This window comes from Megalopta genalis, chromosome 8 (genome assembly GCF_051020955.1).
Source record: "Megalopta genalis isolate 19385.01 chromosome 8, iyMegGena1_principal, whole genome shotgun sequence".
In the NCBI taxonomy this organism is placed as follows: domain Eukaryota; kingdom Metazoa; phylum Arthropoda; class Insecta; order Hymenoptera; family Halictidae; genus Megalopta; species Megalopta genalis.
This window is the reverse complement of record NC_135020.1, coordinates 4,628,341-4,644,712: the sequence shown is the minus strand read 5'-3', so window position 1 is coordinate 4,644,712 and position 16,372 is coordinate 4,628,341. Positions and strand designations below refer to the sequence as shown.

Below are 16,372 nucleotides of genomic sequence, written 5' to 3'. Positions count from 1 at the left end.
TTCGTAAATTCCGTAATAAACCTGTCAGATAGTTTCAGTCGTCCCATTCCGCACCTAAAACAAAATCCACTATACATCTTTTCGTGCTAGCTAAAATCGAAATCTAAGTTTAGAGCAATCGACAACAATATATCCTTAGAATTTAGAAGCGAGATTCCAATTTGCATGTCAGACAAGATTTACCAACGTCTACGAACTCGGGTATACCTGTTTCGAAGATGAACAATTATTCGTAGTATCAGGGTGATCGCTGCACGCATCAGACAATGATAAACGCCAGGCTGTAGCGCACCTGCCATAATTTAACAAGATTGAAGGCTTCGCATTGCGGGAGGCTTGCGTAGATCTGTCACAATTTCTCCTAGTTAATTATTGCTGATCCATGTCCTCCACTTGATCTACAGCGATCGTCTCTGTATTCTCCGCGGCAATCTGGCTTGGCGTGTCCAATCGACGCGCAAAAAGTAGAACGGAACATGCTTCATCCGAATACGAGCGTCACGTCAGTCAAACACTTTCTATTGAAAGATACTTTTACGCCAAAACCCATTAATTTCATCCGCATCATTTAAACACAAACAATAATGTGACGATTGTTTCGAATTATGATACGATCATTCTTAATGCCACCTCAGAGTTAATGATCTGTTTAATACGTTCCGTGCCACGTGTTTATTTAATCCGTTAAAAACATAGTTTATAACGAATTTATAACCGAAGAATTAATTTTCACCACAAAAGAATAGGTCATAATAAGTTTGTTTCATTGTTATATATACGATAATCGATAATTACATAGAATATATCAAACTTTAGTAAAATATCAAATAGTCAGTGTGAAGAGTCGAATAAAAGCGGCTCGGCGCGAAACGCGTTAAGTATTCATTTCGTCAAACATAGCTTTATGTTCGAGAAAATTGTAACAAAATCGTTGTTAATGTGCGTACTGATTCTTTCTCCGCATTCCAAATGTTTAGAGAGGAAATCCATCTGAGAATCGTAACAGAGTTAACACCGTTAAATCAGCATTGAAAAGTTCGATGCAGAGAATAGTTCGTGGAATCTTCGCTATCATAATTATTACGAAAATTCAGTGGAACAAAAATATGACACTGCATTCCGAAAAAGAACTTCCGAGAACGTCCAGCGAATATACTGCGAAACGTCGCGCAAAATAACAATTTTCTGACTAAACTGTATTAAATGTAAGTTAAACACAAATGTGTTTCTTCTGTTAATAATTCCAATAGAGATCAAGGAAACTGTATCAACGTTTTTCGAATCGGAAATCTTTGCAGTTTGAAATCTTCTCTGTCTATTTCATCAGAAATGCATGGAATCCGCAGTCTACTAACGAGTAACGAGTCCGCGTGGAATAAACCTCATTGAATCGAGCTTCTTTCGACCCTCGGCTGATGGAAAAGAGTAATTTCTCTCGCGCGGCGTCGGAATACGATTCGCAACGCTAGAATCTCGGCCATCCGATTGAACCGGAGGCGCAGGTGTCGGCGATGTCGGTGTTAATGCGCCGAATCCTGTGCAAAGCTCCATTTGGCCAAGAAGATTACAGCTAATACACACGATAAGGATTATAGGACAGGTTCCATTCATAAACTGGAATAACTGGTGCGAGGGAGACGGCTCCACGAGTGTCGGGAGACAGGTGCGAGTCTCGTAACCAGATCGTTGTCGTCTCTGGATAATTAAGCTTCTTTCACCGACAGCCGCGGTCGAGTTCGCGATATGACATTATCAAGACCGCGTCGTTTATTCGCAGATCACCGAATTAATTGTCGCCGAAGCGCAAACCGCGATCTTTCCATTATCCGGCCGCTCAGCACGGCCTTCTTTTCTTTTTCTGAATTGGAATGTTCTTCAGCGCATATCGCGCACTGTTGCTCCACCTTTAAACGGCTCCGGGCTGCTTTATTTAGACTTTTCCATTTAGTTCTCTGTTCCTCTGTGTCTATCCATTCCTTTATCTTGTTTCTTTCTACCTTTTGTGTCTCCTCTTTCCGTTTGTACTCGTCTCTATTAGGATTGCCGCGCTCTTCTTGCCATTTTTCCGTATTTCTCTCTCTCTCTCTCCCTCCTCGCTGTCTTTATCTATAACTTCCTCTTTCTCTTTCTCTCTCTCGCTCTCGCTCTCGCTCTCTCTCTCGACATCGGTCCGGGTGCTCCTTTTGTGCCGGCTCTCGAGGAACACGCTGCGGAGATCCGTTGCTAGTTCGTTAACCGGACACAACTTTCTCCTAATTATCAAAGAGCATCCGGGAAGAAACAGCGCCCCGCCACACCGCGCCGCCGTCACGACTCTAATGTAATTACCGCTGCGGAAACTAATTCGGTGCAACTGCTCGCTCGTGCATCGCCGTCGATCGCGACTTTGTAATGGAATTTCGACGGCCAGCTTGTCAAGCCTATCGGAACGGGAGCACCGGCCGATTTGTTTGCACAGACGAGCCAAATGTGACCAGAAATCAGCCACCGATTATTCGTCGGATCCGATAGAGCGATTTTTACGGTGCCCGTTCTCTGTTCCTTTTTACAACCCCGGCTTGCTAGCTACCGGACCGATAAAATTTCACCGTTGCCCCGCAAAGCCTCGTACGTTATTAACACGATCCCCGACCCGATGGGTCAAACAAGATTCGATTCAAGAATTTGTGAAGCGAGCCGGCTCTCGGTACGAAACATACCGCAGAGATTATCCTAATGCCGGCAGATAAATGCGCGTAGAGTGTCGAAAACACGAAGCTGTGCTGGATGAAATTTATAAGAGAAATATTTCAAGTGCTATCTCGAGTAATCGCTATGCCGGAGTTTAAGTGAAATGGTGTTTTGCGAGGCAGAAGTGAGGTAAATTAAATATTTTTTTATTATTGTAGTATATATATATATATAACATAATATATATAATTATTATTGTATTATATATATATATATATATATATATATATATATATATATATATATATATAACATAATATATATAATTATTATTGTATTATATATATATATATATATATATATATATATATATATATATATATATATATATATATAATACAATAATAATTATATATATTATGTTATATATATATATATATATATATATATATATATATATAACATAATATATATAATTATTATTGTATTATATATATATATATATATATATATATATATATATATATATATATATATATATGTATGTATGTATGTATATTGTATTATATTATAAATTTGAAATTGATAATTAAAGCGATTAAAGAGGGGAATTGATGTTAAAATACAGAAGTGATACTTACAAACTGAATTTCTCTTTTTAGTGTCACTTTGTGGGCACTTATAACTAGAAATTATTTTAAAAGACCGTTGTGTACAAATTCAATGTAAATTTCAACGTTTCCACGATAATTCCACAAAGTTGATTATACATTCGGCTGAGATTGAAACTGAAATTCCGATAAAGACGGCACGATCGATTCCGGTTAGCTTCCAATAATCAATATCTAGATAAAGTTCTACCCTTCTCGTGCACGGCTTAAGAAAGTCCAAAGTAAAACAAAAATGTAAGACGTTGTCGAATTTCGAATCTTATAATCTCGATTAATTCTATTTCATCTATGCATAACGCGGAACATATTTGATCAACTCAACGTTGCAACTTCATCACTCAGGAATGAGTTAATGCATCGCGTAACATGCAAAACAGTCTCATTACCATGAAAAAGAAGGAAACAAGCTAAGCAGATTGATCCGGGTTAAAGTTTCCCCCCTATCCCGATCCAGTGTTTATCGCAGAAACGAAACACAAAGTTTGTAAATTATGAACGACGCGGGTGATCGATGGCGTACCGACAGAGATCAAGCGAAATTTATCTAAACCGGCATCGAGTAATTTATTCGATGTATTATGCCGGCCGGGACGACATATTGCTACAGCATAGAATTAATTGCCTTTCGACATGACCGGGACCGTGACACGTTTAACGATGCATTTATAATAAAGCGTTGATGCGAATATAGCGTACAACGTCCGCTTCGCGACCAGAAATCAAACCGTCCCGAGTACATACTCCACTAACTTATGTCGGACGGACGATCCATCAGACAATTAAATCCGCCTGATGGACCTTTTAACGCGTCTCGTCGATGGACATCTGTTTCCTTCACGGTGGAGGACACCGCTTTCGGAGCGACTGTCCACAAGCATCGTTCCACTGTCCACCGACCGTGTTGCCGCTTGTCCTCAATTGGAAATTAGCTACGGTAGAACGGGACGAAAACTTCCATTTTCGTATAAGACTGTCAACAATGGAAGGTGATCCTTCGTCAAAAAATATACAAGACAGAATTATAGAATAAGATTATTTTTCTTCAGGATTGATTTTCAAGATTGGAATGTCCACTAAATACATATTCTGTGCGAAATATTAAGTCGGTCAGAGAGCTCGTATACAATAACGATTCTGCTACCACGTGGTCGATATTCAAACGCAATTATGTATCTTGAAAAGTAAGCCTCGAAAGACCGAAATGTTATTCTATGTTCTTTTCTGTTTTACTTGTGGAAACATTTAATAGATCGCGGATTTGATGAATTTGTGACAAAACTGAGTCCAGTAAAACTATTTAAAGAATTTCAGAATACTCTTGAAATATATTCGAACTCGTAAACAGGTTTAAAAGAGAAAACAGATCTCTGTGCAATCAATGCAGCAAATGCTAGGTTTCTGTAAAAATCTGCAATTTGGTAACAACAACTTAAACACAAATAAGTTCTAAAATTCAGTTCTCCAAATTCAGTTCTTGAATTATCTCAACAACTTTGGAAAATTTGTTTATCACATGACGTTTAAACAAATTTAATAAAATTTATAATTCCCAAGAATTGTGGAGAAAAACATGAACACGTCATTTTGCTTTGTTTTTAGCTGAACCTATAATGGACATTTAAGACGCATGCTTTTTCTTCCATTACCAGCTAGTAAACTAACCGTTGTAACATCTTGAAAATGCTCAAGTCGTTTGAACGAAGTTTTAAAAAGTTACATTCTATTTCGAAGGGAGCACCTTTTCGCGTCACTATACGCGTATTGTCTTGTTTTGTGTCAACGTTATCCAGTAAGGAATTGAAGTATTTTTAGAATTTCAAGAGGAGTATTGATCTTTGTCCGCAGAGTAATGAAAATCGACCACTGCGCGTCGTTTCCCGAATACAGAGCCCTCGTAAAACTCGAACAGTTTCGTGTTCAGGGCCGTGAAGATTCACAGTATCGCAGGGGGACGTCGCCATTCGCCGGTCACCGACATTGCGCACGATACAAAACATGTTCCGCCGGTATTACTTGTGCTGTACGGATATATTACCCGGCCGGGTTAATTGATTCAAATTTGCATGTATATCCCGAATGCACTCCGCAACGTAACGACACCGGAGACCAGTTCTTCCATCCGCGACCCAATTCGGAATAGTTGGCCCGATAGCCGGCCGCGCCGTGATATTATTAGAGGGCTTAGTTCGCCCGCATCTCCGTACTTTTCCATTACCAGGGATTTCCCTGTCACGTGTATGTCCGAACGATATTACCATTAACGGGGAACAACTTTTATCCGAGGGACGACCGCCGCCGTGGTGCGCGTTACATCACGTAAAATAAAACGTCAGGTCCGTTCGGTTATTCCGGGAAACGCGCGAGCACGGATTACAGTCGCTCGCAAAAGTATTCCTCCGCACTGATTAAAGTTTTTGTTAAATTTCTAGTTAACCCCTTGACATACAACGACGAGTTGGGGTAGTCAGACTTTGACGAGTCTAACTCGGCGAAAGCTGTTTTCAACGGACGCTGTGCAGTATATAGAGTGTCCCAAAAATGTCTCGTAATACGGAAATGGGGGGTTCCTCAGGTCATTTGAAGTAACTTTTTCCTCCGCGAAAATGGAATCCGCGTCTTTGTTTACGAGTTATTATCGAAAAATACTGACCAATGAGAGATGGCCAAGGCATTGAGCGGAACTGGGCTTCGTGCGCTCATTGGTTGGGCCTCGCGCTAGCCAAGGTTTCTCATTGGTCACGGTTTTTTGTTGATGACTCGTAAACAAAGTCGCGATTGCATTTTTGCTGAGGGAAAAGTTACTTCGAATGATCTCAAGAATCCCCCATTTCCGGATTGCGAAATATTTTTGGGACACCCTGCATTGTTAGATTACTCCAGATGCTACACTCGTGCGTCGATTCTGGTTTGTTTACAATGCTCAAAATGCCTCACCCTCCCATCTTCTCGGCAGTACCAATAACAAAATTGCATCCACAAATCAGTAATCCAAATTTCAAACTAAAACTTTCTCTTCCTCAGCTTGCACATAACTGTTCAGTTGAGCCAAATTAAATAGTACCTTTCGAACACATCAAATTCCGTTTTATTTGTATGTCGAGGAGTTAATAGAATCCTCCTGCGCGGTTTGCATTGTTGTGGTTCTAATTGAATGACTGGAGGACTGGAAGATTTTTCCACAATTAGTTCCTGATACGTTCCTTATTCAGGGTATGCCCGAAATAGGTGACTAACTTCGATATCGTATTCTGCATCCCCTATAGGTGGGAAAAGGCCATATAAACATAGGTCCTGAAACTCTTCGTTTTAGGGATAATAGTAAATTATAGTAAGGTAATCGATGGTAAGATACTACTATTGACAATGCAATTGAAATACAGTTCTTTAAAATCTAATCTCGCAAACAAAGTATTTATCTCGAAAACGAAGAGTTTCCGGATCTGTGTTTATACGATCTTTTTTTCTTCTTTAAGGGCTGCAGAATGCGATCCCGAAGTTTGATCATCTATTTCGGGAACACCTTGTAGAAATAAATGGCTGTTTGCAACAATGTATGCAACAATGAAAAGTATTTTAGTGACTTCTGATGTGGAGTAAAATTAGAAAGATCAAAGAGATTGTTCATGCTTGATTGCACTGTAAATTATATACGTTGCATTAGAAAATTTTGCATTAATATATTTCCTCTAAAGAAAACTATGAAATTCTTTCAAGGGGAATAAGTCGAATAGTGTGATTAATATCTTCTCTCTTCGGTGCAAGAATGAAAGAACATATTTTGTAGCTAAACTACCGCCGCTTTTCTTCGGGAAAGAAATTCTTTGTAAACTTTAGTTGTTTCTTTGAAGCGCTCTCGTTTATTTACGACTTCTAAGAGCTACTCTACCATTGCAACTAGTTTCTTACGTTGCTCGTCGAACTTGTTTTTTCCTCAGTTTCTGCATCTATCTATCAATTGTTCCTTATATTTCGGGTAAAGTCGTATTTATCATGGTGAACGAAAAGAGTTGCATGTTTTTCTACTGTTTGTGATAATACTATATTGAATTTGATGAAAAAGATTAAAAGAATTGAAAACTGTTGTTATATCATTTCAATTGTATTGAAATTAGTAAAGAAATGAATTTCTAGTTCATTTTCTATCGAAATCCACAGTCTAATAGTTTTATGAATGATTTTGGCTGTTTTTGACAGAGAATTATGACAAGTGACTTACGTTTTCGGATCAAAGCAACTGATTTTATTATTCGATATTTCTAAATTGGAACACATTGTTCGATTCATCGTGTAATGAATTGCGTAGCGATAAAGTTTCCATTACAGGAAATACGTTAACGCAATATTAATGGAAATTTTCTAATGCAACATATATAATTCACAGTGCAATTGAATTACGCGATAATTCCGCACGTAACACAATAGCTAGTGGAATATTAACACGAATAACAGTAATCAATTTTATCGTCGTATTTTCAGATTGTAGCAGACCAGTGCGCTTTACCGGGATTAGTTCTGGCGTCAGATTACACACTTTTGCGCCACAATGTACACGTAAATGCGCGCTGCGGATATCCACGGTTCTAGAAAGCCAGCGCGCAGCATCTGCGTCCAATTACACGACCATCCGAATATCCACGAAACCGGATAAAACACCGGCTGACCTATCAGGAATACTGTAATTCCGTGCACGTCCAGCGCGTCCGAATTTCCCGCGAAAAAACACGACAGTATCCTTATCTCGCGGCAACACTCGCGACGCTACACACATGCATATTCATATACACATACATTGCTGAACGAGAGAATAAGACACTCGACATATTTCGTAATTGTTTACATTTAAGCGCAAGAAACGTTCACTTTACACACTGTACACAGGCTGAGACGTCTAACTCTTTCACTTTCAAATTTTCTTATGTTTTACAAAAATATATTTCGGCCAAAGGATGTTTGGTTTAACCCTTTTAGCACCGAGCAAAAGAAGCGTACCTAGGCGAAGAATACTGGGCCGAATCGGCGAATTTGTAGAGGTTTGCGAAAATGCTCGTAAAAACCAAAGTAGGCGTGATATTTACAAAATTCAAAAAGCAGCATATTGCGAAAGGAATGGAGAATAAATCAATACCAATGAAGTTTCGATATTTGTTAAAAATCATAAGAATAACATAAGTATAAGACAATAAAAATCGTACAAAGTAATTTCTCTTTTTCAAAACGTAATTGCACATAGAAAAAATCAACATGTTCAGAAATTGGTACGTAAAAAATAAATCGAAATATTCTATTGGTTTGGATATGTTCGGTGGCAAATGTTTAGGGCCGGGTATTTCCGAAAATAACGGGCGCGGGTTATATTGGCTATCGTTTTCAACATTTACTTTCCTGAAATTCGTGGAAGATTCACTCTGGCATATACAGACCCTCGGCACGAAACAACGTAAGATATAACAAAAAGTTGATCTAATAAACATTTTTTCACTTGTGTTGCATCGAATATGAACCATTTTAACATTTTATGAAGTTATACTTAAACACAGATCTTTTGTGATGAGTATAATAAGGCTCTAACAGAGGCGCAACGATATATCGTCGTTGGTATTTTTGGCGAGTGCATCGAACGACGATACATCGTCGTTCGGTGCTAAAAGGGTTAAAAAGGAGCATACACGACAACAATGAATTTTTTGCTGTTTTCCTTTTTTTATTAAAACGTGAACATTCTGAATTATGCGAACACGTATTGTTATCTATAAGTGTATAATTAAATTTCAAAACAGAATAATTAACAAAACCATTCATTCTTAGTAACATGAAACAATAACTTTTGAGAACATTAAGATAATTACAAAGGTCTAACGATAAAATGGTAACTGTCATCATTTTCGTAGAAACCAGATTTCGTAGAAACCAGCCAGAACCATTTGTATCTGTGTTATCCGATCTGCAGCATCGTGGAGAGGGATAATCTTGGCATAACCTCTATTGTCGGAATCCCTCGATTATCTGAACAAGCATTGTCCCCGACGCGTTCGGATGAACGAGGTTCTACTTGAATATTATTCTTTTGTTCAGCACTGTAAGAACATCGAAAGGAATAAAAAGGAAGAAAATTCTCGGCACACCGGCCGCCATGACAGTCGAACGTGTGAGAACGTCCACGGAGGCGAGATAAAGCAGGGCAGCGCAGCGCCGAGAAATCATTATTGGCCGACGAGCGTCCACGTCGACGGGGCGAAAATGGAATTTTTTTACAGCTGGCCGACACCTGCGGGGTCACTTTTGCCGCGACAAAAAGACGAACGGAGCCCGTCAGAAGAAAATGAAAAGCATCGCTTCTCTATTGCGCCACTTTTGCAAACGACCTACTACTGAGTGATTTAAAACGCTGGCACCGAGGGCACCTCCGCAAACGAGTTATTGGTGTGAAAAGTTCCCTGCCACCGGGAGAACTTTCCTTCCGTTCTTTTTGTCCTTCGTTCTATCCGCGCCCGCTTCTCGCGATCGATGCTCCCCACGTTTATCGTTCTCCGCGATTATTTACACAGCTTCGGCTATCTCGTCGACAACGAGTTTACGAGCGTGATGAGCGAGCGGATGCTATCGGTAGTCTATCGGGTCTTTATGCAACATAAAATTCCTTTCGTGCTGTTTACAGAGTGGAGTTGAACGGACGTTCGCGTCCGCGTCCGCCGACGATGATTTTAAACCTGCCGGCTGCCGCGTAAAATACTTTGCGTGCAAAACAAGATCATACGGATGTAGGACAGACGTTTGACTTTATTTGAGAAGAGGTAGTAATATTACTCTCTCAGTTTCATACATTGCGGACTCTGTAAGGGTGCATTTATTCCAGAAATACACAGAAAATTGGTTTCGTATGAAAACAAGACAAATGTTTAATTTTATTAAAACAGGTAGAAATATTATTTTCATTTCCATGTTGTGTTAACTTTGTTGGGGTAGCAGTAACAGTTTGTGTATTTGTAAAACAATACACACGTTTAATTTGATTAAAACAGATACAAATATTTTGTTCACTCTTATATTGCGTTAACACTGTGAGGGTAGCAAGTATTTCAAAGACACGTATATAAAACGTATGTAAAACGAGATTATCCAGGTATATCTCAAATGATTAACTTTATTAGAACGTATAAGATTTGTAATAGCAACCTGATATTGCGACAAAGGTTTAATATAAATTCTGAGTGTTTTTTTTAATAATCGTAACTCCTGCAGTTATTATATCCTTAATATCAGTACTAGATACGTTCACACAATTGATAGTTCTTAAAGTACAAGAGAGATTAATCCTTATCACTGACAAAAAATCTATAATGTTACACGGTTATATGATAGCTTGATATACGACACCGTAGCACTAAAATGTAGCATCCTGAGTACGCTGCCTTCGTTCTTGCATTTTGCAGATCCTAATCTGCATCCTAATTAGACACCAAATTTCGTACATAGAATATATTAATGCGAAAATACATGTTTAAATTTGGACTGTTAATTCCGTCTCCCATTTCTGAGAGAAGTGTTGCACTGCACTCAAGGTGTTAATGCAAGCATCTCCCTTTCTGTATTCTTTAATCATTTCTTTCGGTATGCGTCCATGCTTTATCCAAAATGTGTCTATATTTACAAGCATACATTAATTATTATTTATATTATTATATATAAATATATATATATTTATTTATTTACATATATATAATTTATTGTTATATATTTTTCATTCTTGTGTTCAGATTGGTGCTTTTACGAATTATATAGGGTAATTTGTCGCTCGATTTTGATGCAATTTTCAGTATGCATACAAGTTATCGAGATCCACGAAACACATTTTTTAAATTTTCATTATAGGCACAAATGAAAAAGTTGAAAACACTTGCTCTTTCATCTTTTTTTGTCATTCCAGGTAATAGTAAAAATTAAAAAAAAAGTATTTTAGCCATTGTACAGTAAACTAAACTCTCTATACTTTTTATATCCATTTTAGGTGCATTTGTACGTATTATACGCTACCACAAAGTCCCGCAATAATGTTCCACGTCACCGGTATTTTTATTCATGTATTTTTAAGTGGTATTTCAACAGTGAAGTGAAGAGTATATGGAACAATAACGAAACAAGTTCTTTATATTGGCGAGAAGTGAAATTTATAGCAGTCTGACCTGAATAGTCGGTTATTTCTGTGACGTGCAGTTGCTTGTTTGCGTAAAACTGTTCTTGTATTTCTCTGTGATTTTGCTAGAGTGCGCTAACAATACAGCAACACACTTAATAACGGTTCTCGTTATTTTGGCACAGAAACAATTTCGAACTCTAAAAATCAGCACAACCACGGTGTCGTTGCCTGTCACCTCTGTCCATTTTATTTGACTAGAAATATTTACAATTTAGAATATTTTCGCAAAAATTCAAATTTCCTAGAAACATTTCCCAGAAAACTAGTGAAATAAAAACTTACAAAATAAATTATAGAAACAGAAATGAAATGGAAATATACATAGTTTCAGGACAATTGAAATAAGTCACATAATAATATCGTCTATGCAGTATTCACTTTCGTCACAAATTCAAAAAATCCGCAGTATAGTAGGAACAATTTTATTTGTTGGAAAAGGTTCACGCGATTCGGACATCATCCTCGTTGTTTTAAAATGAAAAGCTGCGTATTATTTGTTTGATGGTATAGCCATTTTAAAGATAAAAACGCTATGCATTTTATACGAAACATTTTTATGAAACTTTAATTACAATGGATGTACATGTTTTTAGTAACAATGTCGGGTGCTGTGCGAAACCATTAGCTTCTACGTGAAGGTATCAGACGAATAATATAGAAAAATTTTTGTTTGCAGCATATCGAATGACATGTAACCAACCATCACCGACACGTTGCATTTTATTCGAATTAATCATTCCTTTCATTGTACGAAAAAAGTGCATCAATGAACGTCTGTTCTAAACAGGAATCTCATTGGAGCAGAATAGGTCGCATGAACGACTCGTATAAAAAGACGACGCAGCGCGCGATTGGAATTGCAATTAACGAAATGACCAATCTGAATGCTTGCGGAACCTACGCCGGGCAGAAATAGCCGTAATCAAAGTAATTAATTACCTATCATTCAGCGTTCCGTTGGCAAACGCGTCGATAACAGTATCTCTAGAAACATCGAGATATCGTCCGACCAATCCACCCCTTTGCTAGCTATTACAGCTAGGTTGGCGCATTATATTAATTCAATTTGGTTAGAGTTCCGCGTTCCGCTCTCCAGGACGATTATCATCGGCGATCAGTAATAATGCTGAATTAGCGGTTATTAAAGGCACCAACGATTCCCACATTTAATTAACGCTGTAATTACCGCCTCGCGTAGGGATGTCACTATGCTGACAATTTCGTTTAGTGTATGCCACTGTATAGTCACGACCGTTTTCGACGCGCAAACGTTGTTATCCGGCTGATTAGACAACGACATAGTTTGTTAATATTTTAACAGGTGCTATTCACCTATTCATTTTATTCAGAAACTGATCAGTTTATTACGTCAAGTTGTCGTACGAAGTTGAGATCTTTATTTTCATGTTACTTTTTATAACATTCTTACGACTTTACATTTTATTCGTATTATATGAATGCAATTTAGATCATATTACTTGTGTCTTATATTCATATTATAAATGATATAAAGATCGTGGTAGATTAAATTTTTCTTAAATATCATAAATTAAGCAATAGGACTCTACCATACGTATAATCTACTAAATTTCAATGCTTTTCTTTTTTTTTAAATCGAAGTAGGATACGATTCCTCTGTTATCAATCTCCAGGTATGAAAGCAAATGTCGACTCGCAAGAAATACAAATTGTCTTCCTCTAAATACTAGAGAAATTATGGAGTACAAGGTAGCGATGATCAGCGTAGCTGCGAAATCGAAGTGCAAGAAGTTAATAGGCTTTTGAATAATTGAATTGTATAAAAGAAACTAGATATTTTTCATTCATGTAACCATTCCAGATAAAGTTGCTACATTCTATTAATCGCTTGTGAACAATTTCTTATGAAATATTCAATTGATGATTTTCGGCTTCAAAATTACTATTAGAAGACTGTTCCTAAATAGCGTGTTAACATGCTCACGGTTCAAAATAAAGTGCTGAACAATGTCCACTTTTATCACTTTTCATTACCCGTCGTCATTTTTCCTTCTATATCCGGTGATCGGCCAATATTTTCAATAAATATTACTCAATAACGCGAGCCACAGACGATGCACAGGACAGCGAACATGTTAATGACGAGTTCGCACAATTCCGAGAAAAATCTGAAACGTTCATCGCGGCTCCATTGAAAATGTAATATTAATCCGTCCGATGCTTTGAAAATTGTTCACGCACCCGACCAAAAATGCCGGCCACGAAACTTCACTGTCAAAGTTAACGGGTATCGGGGGCAACGAAATTGACGTTATTAGTTTCATAGGCATTTTTATTTCGCGAACGACGGAATGCTCGCAAAGCGGGACGAAGTGACTCGCGGAAAGCCCGTCAACGGGTACAAAATAGCGGCGCTGATTCAATTTCCGCGTTATTTTCAATTACCGCACAATTTATTTGCGAGGCCATTAAAAACAACGTCCGCGACCGGGACGGGATAAACGAAATTGTCTATTCCGGTGATCGATTTCATTCTTAAATTCGTCGCGGAACACGGTCGATCGCGTAATCTCCTCTTTAGCTGTTGTGCGAGAAAACAGCAAGCGCGTCTGAGCCGTGCGAGCAATTTGCCAATGTCCGCCGACGAAATGTCCTCTATTTCGAAATAACCCGGCTCTCGGTCGATCGATGGAAAGCAATTGCCGAAATTACGCTACGGGAATGAAGATGAATTGTTGACTGGCGTCGAATCGGTGGGCCCGAAAGTCCATAATGCTCTTCAAATCCTTCATACGAGACTGTTCCTTCTACCTGTCAAACGATTGCGATGTCACTCGTCCATTTTCCACGTGGCAAACTATAATGCCGATTGATAATATCGAGTAAGGTAAATATACCGATTACTGCGGTACCAATGCTTGGATCGTACTTTATTGTAACATTTTCCCTAACTTATCATGAAATAATATGTTTCAGCATTTTATTGAAGAATCTTGTGTGTTGCACAACAATCAGAATTAGTGGTCCTCAAAACCTCCAATACCACGTAAGAAAATATTAAAAAATATAAGCATTCACATTTTGTACGTATTACTGCGATCGAAAAAAGTGTCGTGTACCAATTACTGTATACCCATTGATGCGGATTAGCGTTCCAAATACACAAGCAAATGAAAACTACGACTATTTTAAATAAATCCTGAGTGTAGTAATAAATACATCTTTTATTTATTACATTTCGGATGAATGAACCTTTTATTAATTTTAAAACTCCAGTATGATATCACACTTCATTTCTAATGCTATAATGAAATATCTATAATAAATAACTGAATACATTCTTCTAATAAACATTTAATTAGGTAATATCTACTATCTTTAGTTCAGAGCGTAGTAAACTCCTATTCTCTCTCTCTCTCTTTTGTACTTCTTAAAAACTCTATTCTCTCAAGCTTTTCTTTCTGTTTATGAAGCGTCTCATTATTTTTTGTATGTATACATATGTATATAATAATACTATTAATAACGAATATTGACTTAGATTAGTTGTAAATAATTCTTCATACTTTCACTCAACTGAACTCCGAAACCGTATTCTGTTCATGTATATTTGTATATACTTAAGTTACATAACCTAGAATTTTGGACTGAGAAGTAAACCTCGTTTCTAATCGGAATTACAATTTACATCGCAGTTTTACAGTGATTCCTAATGATACTTGTGCCGTAGCAATGTGCTTCTACCTCATTTTAATGCACATAACGCCAAGGTCTTAATTATTTATTAAAAAGACAGGGAAAGTATTTTCTATTATATTATTATTATGTTATTATATCTATCATATTATTATTATATTATTATATCTATCATATTATTATTATATTATTATATCTATCATATTATTATTATATTATTATATCTATTATATTATATATATTATTATATTATATTATTCAATAAATTCCTCCGATCTTGGTGATTTTTTATAGCTTTCAATTTGGCAACAAACATGCTAAAAATACCTCTTGAAGAATTGACATTTCGCAATAGATAATGCCGGTACTTTCGTGCGACAGTTAAATTTTAAGCGTTTGAAATAAAACGTTCGGTGAATTGCCAGGCGGTTGCTCGGTTTTTCGACGCGGGCGAACGAAACTTCTCCCTCGAAATAAAAAGGGCTTCTACAATTGTTTCAAACCCCACCTCCATGACGTGGCGCCGTGTCACGCACGAAGGAAGAATTACGAGAACGATCCGTACGAAATTACACAGGCCAGTGTTCGTCCCTCCCACAGTTTCACGGTAATTGTGCCGGCACATTTCGAGATTACGGTATTTATCGAGTAGGAGGTAAAATCGATCGATACGAAAAGCACATCGCGACATAGTAGCCGCGAAACTCGACACGAAATATTGCGGTGTCGGTGTCGACGCCGTTTTCACGGCCGACAATTTAGTTGTCGCTTTGACATCCCTGGGTTATGTAGCTCACGCAAATGCTAATGCTATTTCCTACGGATACTTGAATTTTCCTTTTAGTTTTAGAGCGTGCTATATATATATATGTTACAGTGAAACACTGAAATCTGGAGAATGTCGACTTTCACCGGTGAATGTCAACATTCACATAGTCGCTTGGTGTATGTCCGAAATATTTGCTAAGTACTCTTATTTCTGACTTACACCGGTAAATGTTGACATTCACCATGCACTAATGGTGAATGTTGAACATGTTGGAGATTTATATTTTCTTCTCCGTAATTCAGTCGCTATAAAACGCCACAAGGGTGACGTAACTTTTTCGCCTCTCTTTCTGAAAGGAATGACCAAGAATTTAAAATACACGGTACATTCTAC

General features: G+C 37.6%; 1 protein-coding gene and 1 long non-coding RNA gene across 4 annotated transcripts in view; one reads left to right on the top strand and one right to left on the bottom strand.

Annotated features, from left to right (window-relative positions):
- LOC143259988 (uncharacterized) overlaps positions 1-8,635 on the top strand; it is a 76,759-nt gene extending 68,124 nt beyond the window's left edge. Inside the window, exon 2 of the long non-coding RNA XR_013034051.1 lies at positions 7,818-8,635. This is a non-coding gene — a long non-coding RNA (uncharacterized LOC143259988). The remainder of the gene's footprint in view (positions 1-7,817) is intronic.
- LOC117225138 (limbic system-associated membrane protein) overlaps positions 1-16,372 on the bottom strand; it is a 186,175-nt gene that overhangs the window by 159,957 nt on the left and 9,846 nt on the right. The gene's annotated exons all lie outside the window — the stretch shown is intronic.